We start from the raw sequence: 9,195 nt of genomic DNA on the forward strand, positions 1-9,195 counted from the left end.
AGTCGCCTCGGAAGGGGCAGGACCTTGGAGCCAGACCGGGCTGTCGGGCCTGGGCTGCCACGTGTCAGCCACAGAGCCGGCTAGCGTCCGGGCCACGCTGGCCGAGCTCTCGGCCCTGGCAGGGCGTGGAGAAGCGCAGCCGCCGGCCTCCTGGGAGGCGATGGGGAGCGGTGCCACAGCGCCGCCCGCTGGCCACGCGCAGTAACTGCAGGCGCGGCGCCGCCACGACCCGTCCTGTTAGCCAGCAGCCGAGTTCACTGCCAAGGCTGCCGCCTCCACTTGGTTTTCATTGAGGGAATGGTGCCTATGTGCAGGGCGTTAGCTTCAAGCCTCCATTTCCGGTACTCCGGCCTGCAGGTCCGGGTAATACTGGAGCTGCCGGGCCAGTTTCCCCCTCCTCCTACCCTTGCCTGCTTCTTGTTGGGGGTTCAGGATTTTCTCTTCCGGGTCACTTCTAATGCACGTTAAGGATGCTCATCATTTGCATTTCAGGAGAACTAATGTTTAACTATGCTAGGAGTAACGTTTTCGGAAAGCACGTTTTCCATCTTGGACTCTATTCTGTATTTAAATACTATGGACTAAAATAAAAGTAAGCTGACAGGAGGCCCCAGCGAGGATCGAACTCGCGACCCCTGGTTTACAAGACCAGTGCTCTAACCACTGAGCTATGGAGCCCACGTGAAACCTTGCTTCCAGGAATTCAGAGATCTTACCAACAGCATTGGTTTACCTGGCGGTCTGTGAGAATTTGACCCCATGCATCTACTATCAACGGTAGTTATAAAGGCTATGAAATGCCAAAGAAAAGTGCTTACAACATGATGATAAACGTAAAACACTGAAGCCTCAGATCATATGTTTGTGATTACAATACACTAAATCATACCTAACTTACGCATACAGACAAGGGCTGGGAGGGAAAGTGCAAAAATGAAATGGTGTTCTGGTCATATTTTCAGTGGGGTGTTTACTCTCAATAAATCTTTCAATCTTGTTTCCTTGATAAATTGTATCAAGTTTGGTACTTTCAGGGAAGTGGGAAGTTATGGGGGTGTCTTTGTTCTCATAAACTAAGTTACTGATTTGGGATGAATTAATTGCTTCAACACATATTTACTGAGTACTCAAATAATGCTAGATGAGGCAGAATGAACAAGCAAAGCTCTGCCTCTGCTTTGTTTTCCCTTCCTTCCTTCCTTCCTTCCTTCCTTCCTTCCTTCCTTTATTTCTTCTTTCTTTTTTCTATTTCTTTTCTTTTTTTGAGACAGAATCTCGCACTGTCGCCTGGGCTGGAGTGCAATAGTGTGATCTCAGCTCACTGCAACCTCCGTATCCCGGGTTCAAGCCATTCTTCTGCCTCAGCCTCCCAAGTAGCTGGGACTACAGGTGTGCACCACCACGCCCAGCTAATTTTTGTGGTTTTCGTAGATACAGGGTTTCACCATTTTGGCTAGGATGGTCTCGATCTCTTGACCTCGTGATCCGCCCACCTCAGCCTCCCAAAGTGCTGGAATTACAGGCGTGAGCCACCGCACCCGGGCCCTGCTCTTTTTTTAATGGTCAGGATCACTATGCTTCATTCCCTTTTGGTTAATGAACCATTTACTAAAGGAGTGAAGTCATGGCCACAACATGATCCGTCAGTGCGTGAAAAAGAGAATGAAGATCATGCTCACCAAGTGGGCTGCAGGCATTTCTCCCTCATCTCCAAGTGTCTGCTTACATCCACTCTCTCAATGGGAGCTGTCGTGATCCCCTATTTACAGCTGCACCATCCTCCTTATTCTGCTCTTTTTACTCCATACTACTTAACCTTCTTTTGTAGTAGATAATGTGCTTATTGTGTTTTATTCTTCATCTATCTCTCCCTGATAGAATGTCAGCTCTTTGAGGGCCGGGGCTTTGATCTGTTTTATTCACTGTTGCCTTTTCAACACCTAGAATAGTGTCTGGTTCATAGTAGATGCTCAACAAATGTTGAGATGAATGACATCTCTGATGATGTTCATTTAGTAAATTAAGAGAAAAGAGAAATCAGGAAAGTGCTTTGGGAGCTGTCTTCTCATCATTTTGCCTTATTTTCACTTGCACTGCCTCTCCATCTGTGTTGGAATTTTGCACCACCCTTAGATTCTGCAGCTTATCTGGTTTTCTCCTTCTCCTGCTTCCCCAGTCCATTGCTCTGAGATTTACTGCCTAATGCATGGCTCTTGTCCCTCCTCAGCTCCCGGAACCTCCAGTGCCTTCTCACTGTACTCTGGGTAAAGGTCAAACTCCTCAGTCAATTGCATCTTTCATAAACAAACTTTCCCTCCCTCTCAAGCTACCTGCAGGCACTATTATCTCTAATTTCACATGTTCCTTCCACCTGAAACGTGTAAGCCTGATTTTAATGTCTTATGTTGCCTTGGCAAGAGCCTTAGAGAGCTGGCTTATTTTCTACCTCAGAGGCGATTTTGAGGAGTGCATTAGTTTGCTAGGGCTTCTGGAACAAAATACCTCGCACTAGGTGACTTAAACAACAGAACTGTATTATCTTCTAGCTCTGAAGGCTAGAAGTATGAAATCAAGGTGTTGATAGGGTTGGTTTTTTCTGAGGGCAGTGAAGGAAGGATCTCCTTGGCTTGTAGATGGCCGTTTTCTCCTTGTGTCTCCTCACATCATCTTCCCTCTATGTATAGCTCTGTATCCAAATTTCTCCTTTTTATAAGGACACCAATCATATTGGGTTAGGGCCTGCCCCACTGACCTCACTTTAACTTGATTACCTATGAAAAGACTCTTTCCAAATAAGGTCACATCCTTAGGTACTGGGGGTTAGGATTTCAACAACTGAATTTTGAATTTCCCTTCTTCCATTCCCTTGACTTGGTACAGCACCATCCCTGGCCCCTCCTCCCAGTACTGATGCACGTGATCTCCCAGCAGCAGGAGGTAGCATGTGATAGACAAATGGAACCTCTCCTCTTTTCAATTCCAATTTCTGTACTGTAAGAAAAAGGACACAAAGTTAAATGGTAAGATGAAATAAAGATAAAGAAAGTAGACATCCTATAAAGACTGTAAAACGGAGGTGACAATTTTGGCCTGTCTGTTTCAGAGCATTTTGAGGGATTCAACACAATAGTGAACTTGAAAGTGCTAGGAAACTGTGAAATGCCAGAAACGAACATAGAAGGGAATGTTCTTCAAAGGTTGAACATTTACTTCTGGTCTATGGTCGACTCTGAGCAGAAAACCACGTGGAGAGATTCCAGCTTCTGGCACTGCCAGGAGGGAAGGCATCCCAGGGTCCAGTTTTGTTGGGAGAGAAAGGAGATGAAAACTAGCAAGTCCCAGCCATATCCCTCAGCTGTTTTTTGTGTTAAAGGGACTTCTTTTTGCTTTAAGAAGATAGTTTCCTTGCTTTCTCACCTTCTTCACCCTCATTCTCTCCTTTGTCCCCTGCCTATATCCTCTCCCCTTCCCCATTGAATCCCTGGTATCCCTGAGGTGGTGGGAAACAGGAGACAGCCCAGGACAGCTCTCCCACCCACTTGGTGTAGAGACTGTCTGGCTCCCCTCTGAATCATTGTCCCACGCGCATCCTCTCCTCCTGGGAGCAGACCTTCTACTGTCCTGCCCACAGTCAGACTCAAGGTCAGAGGGTATGAGGATGTCAGAGCCAGAAGGAATCTTTGAGCTTATCTAGTGCCAGAAAAAAGCTGCGACTTCATGAGAAGAAGGAACTTGCACTCCATCATGCGTGAAATGATGTGCTGGGAACATTTCTAATCTTTTCTACTAGCTATTTTGAAATATACAATACATTATTGACAATTATAGTCACCCTACTGTGCCATCGAATGCTAGAACTTATTCCTTCTATCTAACTGTATGTTTGGACCCACTGACCAACTCTATTAGTCTGTTCTCATGCTTCTCTAAAGAATTGCCCGAGACTGGGTGATTTACAAATGGAGGAGGTTTAATTGACTCACAGTTCCACAGGGCTAGGAAGGCCTCAGGAATTTACAATCATGGCAGAAGGGGAAGCAAGCAAGCAAACACGTCCTTCTTCACATGGCAGCAGGAAGGAGGAGTGCCAAGCAAAAGGGGGAAAAGCCCCTTATAAAACTATCAAATCTCATGAGAACTCACTCACTATCACAAGAACAGCATGAGGATAACCACCTCCATGATTCAATGACCTCCCACGAGGTCCTCCCCCAACACATGGGGATTACAATTTGGATTACAACTCAAGATGAGATTTGGGTGGGGACAGAGAACCAGAGTGTATCACCAACCTCTCTTCACCCCCTCCTTCCCAGCCTCTGAAAATTACCTAACTTTTGAAGCTCCTGTTCACCTGAGAAGTGGGGCTAGGAGAGTACACACTTTCAGGGTGTAATGTGCTGCTGGGTGCAAAGAGTTCAGCACAGGTCCGGCCTCACCTCCCTTCATGGACTGCCCGCCTGGACCTGTGTGACCAGGTTCACTTTCCTGCCTGCCTTTCAGTTATGGTAGAGGAGCTTTATCTGTCCCCAAAGACACCCTTCTTTTTTTTTTTTTTTTTTAATGGGACAGAGTCTTGCTCTTGTTGCCCAGGCTTGAGTGCAGTGGCGTGATCTCGGCTCGCTGCAACCTCTGCCTCCCGGGTTCAAGCAATTCTCCTGCCTAAGCCTCCTGAGTTGCTGGGATTACAGGCGCCTGCTACCACACCCGGCTAATTTTTGTACTTCTAGTAAAGATGAGGTTTCGCCACGTTGGTCAGGCTGGTCTCAAACTTTTGACCTCAGGTGATCTGCTCGCCTCGGCCTTCCAAAGTGCTGGTATTACAGGAATGAGCCACTGAGCCTGGCCCAGCCCTCTCTTCCTTCTAAGGACCCCAGCAGGACCCACTATGCCCTTTATCCCTTTATTCAACCTCTCATGCTCAACTGGATCCTTTCCATCTGCTTCTGTGTCTCTCTCGTGGAAAATAAAATAAAATAAAAACCACCTTTCAACTCCAGTGAGTTGTCCCCACACATTTACTCTGACCCTTACCTTTTACACATTCCACTTGCCCCATCTGTTTTCTGGCCCTACGGCTCCACCAAAATGACCCTCATTGGCACTAGGTAAGCTCTGTGTGGATGAAGCCTTGGTGTCTTGGCAGCACATAGTGCTGATGACTGCTTTTCCTCCTAAAACTCTCTCTTCCACTGCTTTCCTGACCCATACATATCTCAAGGGCCTACCTACCTCCCAGGAACCCACTTCTCAGCTTTGCAGACTCACCTTCTATGACAGCAGAGGGTGAGCACACACGGCCCTGGGGGCCAGCCTGCTCGTGTCTCAGTTCTGGCTCTGCTCCTGCCACTTTGGGGATAAAGTGGTCAGCCAATCCAGATGTGGCCTCTGCTCTTGCCAAGCATACAGACTAGTAGGAAAACAGACATTATTCAGATAATGGGTGGACTGTGGGGACCAGTGCTAAGAAAGAGGAACAGGCAGTACAGTCAACTCAGATTCCTCATTTATAAAATGGGAATGATGATGATAATATAATACCATCTCATGTGGGGACTTGTGAAGAATAAATGAAATGAAGCATGTAAACACTTTATGCAGAGCTTGGCATCTGGAGTATAGTAAGTGATGTAAATTACTTTAATTGTTCGTTGTATCTTAGAGTGCTGCATGAAGCTCTCCTGTTGTAGAAATAGGGGTGACAGGAGGCATAGAAAAGGGTGAAGAACATGGGGCTCATAAGGCCAAAGCTTCTCTCAGGCACCTGCTAAGTGAGACATTATCACTCTTCTTTGGGAGCTGAAATAGAAGCCAGTGAGTCATGTTCATAAAGGGGAGATTCTCTCACCTCCGGAAAAACCACAGATTAGAATTAACCTTATTAAAGTCAGACAGGGCAAGCATTCAATGAAGCTAAGGAGAAGATAGTCTTTCAGTGGACACAGCTGTCTTCTGTCATGTTCCCTGCTCTTTGCAGCCTTTGGTAGGAGTTTCCAACCCAAATGTACCTCAGGAGAGTAGGATGGGGTTTCGATACTTCTTGGTGGTAGAATGAGATGCTGGGAATGATCAGTTCAGGGACTGCAGGACAGTTGAGACAGTCAGAAAGTTCCAGGAAATTAATCAAGGCTTTTGGGACAGCCTTATGAGACAGAGAAACTAGCCACCCCCCAGAATGGATCCCAGTAAAGGAGAAAAGAATGGCTTCTGATCCTAGGAGAGTTGGGACCTAAGTTAGAAAAACAGAACTGAAGGGTCTCACTGTTCCTCAACCTCATGGGTATCCATTCTGGCTATCTATTAGGGTCACCTGAAGGTTTTAAAAATATCATTGCCTGGGACCCAGAGATTCTAGTTTAAATGATTCAGGGTTGGGCTTAAGCATTCCATTTGAAAACTATCACGCTGTTCTCACATTGCTATAAAACAACACCTGAGACTAGCTTATCTACAAAGAAAAGAGGTTTTGTTGGCTCACAGATCTGCAGGCTGTACAGGAAACATGATTCTGGCATCTGCTTAGCTTCTGGGGAGGCCTCAGGAAATTTATAATTATGGTGGAAAGCAAAGTGGGTGCAGATATGTCTTACATGGCAGGAGCAGGAGCAACAGAGAAAGGGGAGGTGCTACACACTTTTAAACAACCAGATCTCATGAGATCTCACTCTCTGTCTTGAGGACAGCACCAAGGGGGAAATCTGACCCCATGATCTAATCACCTCCCACCAGGTCCCACCTCCAACATTGGAGATTACAATTCGACATGAGATTTGGGTGGGGACACAGATCTAAACCATATAATTCCACCCCTGGCACTCCTTCCAATCTTACTTCCTTCTCACATTTCAAAATACAATCATGTCTCTCCAACAGTCCCCCAAAGTCTTAACTCATTCTAATATTAACTCAAAATTCCAAAGTTCAAAATCTCATCTGAGACAAGGCAAGTTCCTTCCACCTATGAGCCTGAAAAATAAAAAAGAAGTTACTAACTTCTAAGATACAATGAGAATACTAGCATTGGGTAAACATTCCCATTTCAAAAGGGATAAATCTGCCAAAAGAAAGGAACTACAGGCCCCATGCAAGTCCAAGACCCAGCAGGGCAGTCATTAAATCTCAAAGCTCCAAAATAATCTCTTTTGACTCCATGTCTCATGTGCAGGTCACATTGGTGTGAGAAGTGCTCTCCCCAGGCCTTGGGCAGCTCTGCCCCTGTGACTTTGCAGGGTTCAGCCCCCATGGTTGCTCTCACAGGCTGGCATTGAGTGTGGCTTTTCCAGGTACATGGTGCAAGCTGTTGGTGGCTCTAACATTCTGGAGTCTGGAGGACGGTGACTCTCTTTGTGCAGCTCCACTAAGCAGGGCCCCAGTGGGGACTCTTTGTGGAGGCTCCAACTCAATATTTCTCCTTCATACTGCCCTAGCAGAGGTTCTCCATGAGGCTTCTGCCCCTGCAGCAGGCTTCTGTCTGGACATCCAGGCTTTTTCATATATCCTCTGAAATCTAGGTGGAGGTTCTCAGGCCTCAATCCTTGTACTCTATGCACCTGCAGGCTTAATATCACATGGAAATTGCCAAGGCTTATGACTTGCACCCTCTGAAGCAGTGGCCTGAGCTATACGCCTTTGAGCCATGGCTGAAGTTGGAGTGGCTGGGAGGTGGAGAGCAATGTCCTAAGGCTGCATAGGGCAGCAGAGTCCCTGGGCCTAGCCCACAAAAGCATTCTTTCCTCCTAGGTCTCTGGGCCTATGATGGGAGGGGCTGCTGCAAAGGTCTCTGAAATGCTTTTGAGGCCTTTTCTCCATTGTTTTGGCTATTAGCACTTGGATCATTTATATGTATGCAAATTTCTGCAGCCTGCTTAAATTCCTCCCCTGAAAATGGGCTTTTCTTTTGTACTACACAGCCACGCTGCAAATTTTCCAAACTTGTATGCTCTGTTTCCCATTTAAATATCAGTTCCAACTTCAGATCATTTCTTTGCTCGCACATATGAGCATAGGCTGTTAGAAACAGCCAGGTCACATGTTGAACACTTTGCTGCTTAGAAATTTCTTCTGCCAGATATCCTAAATTACCACTCTCAAGTTCAAAGTCCCACAGATCTCTAGAGCAGGGGCATAATGCAGCTAAGCTGTTTGATAAGGCATTTCAAAAGTTACCTTTACTCATTCCCAATAAGTTCTTCATTTCCATCTGAGACATCTTCAGGCTGGACTTCATTGTCCACATCACTATCAGCATTTTAGTCACAACCATTAAACAACTCTCAAGGATGTTCCAAACCTTCCCTCAACTTCCTGTCTTTTAGCCCTCCACATTCTTACAACCTCTGCCCATTTCCCAGTTTCAAAGCTGCTTTCACATTTTTGGGTATCTTTATAGCAATATTCTACCCCTGGTACCAATTTTCTGTATTAGGCTATTCTCACATTGCCATAAACACACACATGAGATTGGGTAATTTATAAAGAAAAGAGGTTTAATTGGCTCATGGTTCTATAGACTGCACAGGAAGCACAATGCTGGCACCTGCTTGGCTTCTGGGAAGGCCTCAAGAAGCTTACAATTATGGCGGAAGGCAAAGGGGGAGCAGATATGTCTTCACGGTAGGAGCAGGAGCAAGAGAGAAAGAGAAGGGAGGTGCCACATACTTTTAAACAACCAGATCTCATGAGAACTCAGTATCTTGAGGACAGTACCAAGGGGGAAATCTGCCCCCATGATCCAATCACCTCGTACCAGGCTCCACCTCCAATATCGGGGATTACATGAGATTTGGGTGGGGACACAGATCCAAACCATATCAAAAAGCTACCCAAGTGATTTTAATGTGCAGCCAGAGTTGAGTACCATTGCTCTGACAAATTTTTTATGTTATATATGAACAAGAAGAGACTTCAAGAGCTTAAGTAACTGATCCCAAATAAAGGCCATACAGTCAATTACTGGCCAATTTTGACCTGCTCTATTACTCTATTGGAAAACCTCCACAGCAGTCACACTTTGGGTCAATTTCTTATGGAGGATAGCTACAGTCTTTATGTCTTTAAATCTAAATCTAGATATATTATTTGAGTAGTACTAGCATACTCTGTCAGACCTTTTGAGAATGAGGACTGTTCCAGAACTATCTGTGCTATGTGGCCTTGGGATCTGGAGGTGGTGACAGTCTCGGATTTTAGAGTCAG

At 45.9% G+C, this 9,195-nt stretch overlaps 1 non-coding gene across 1 annotated transcript; it reads right to left on the bottom strand.

Moving 5' to 3' along the window:
• Positions 1-605: 605 nt before the first annotated feature.
• Positions 606-678, bottom strand: TRNAT-UGU. The gene has a single exon. It is a non-coding gene; the product is annotated as a tRNA-Thr (tRNA).
• Positions 679-9,195: the final 8,517 nt, after the last annotated feature.

The sequence above is a fragment of the Mandrillus leucophaeus genome, unplaced genomic scaffold, assembly GCF_000951045.1.
Source record: "Mandrillus leucophaeus isolate KB7577 unplaced genomic scaffold, Mleu.le_1.0 Scaffold1029, whole genome shotgun sequence".
NCBI lineage: Eukaryota > Metazoa > Chordata > Mammalia > Primates > Cercopithecidae > Mandrillus > Mandrillus leucophaeus.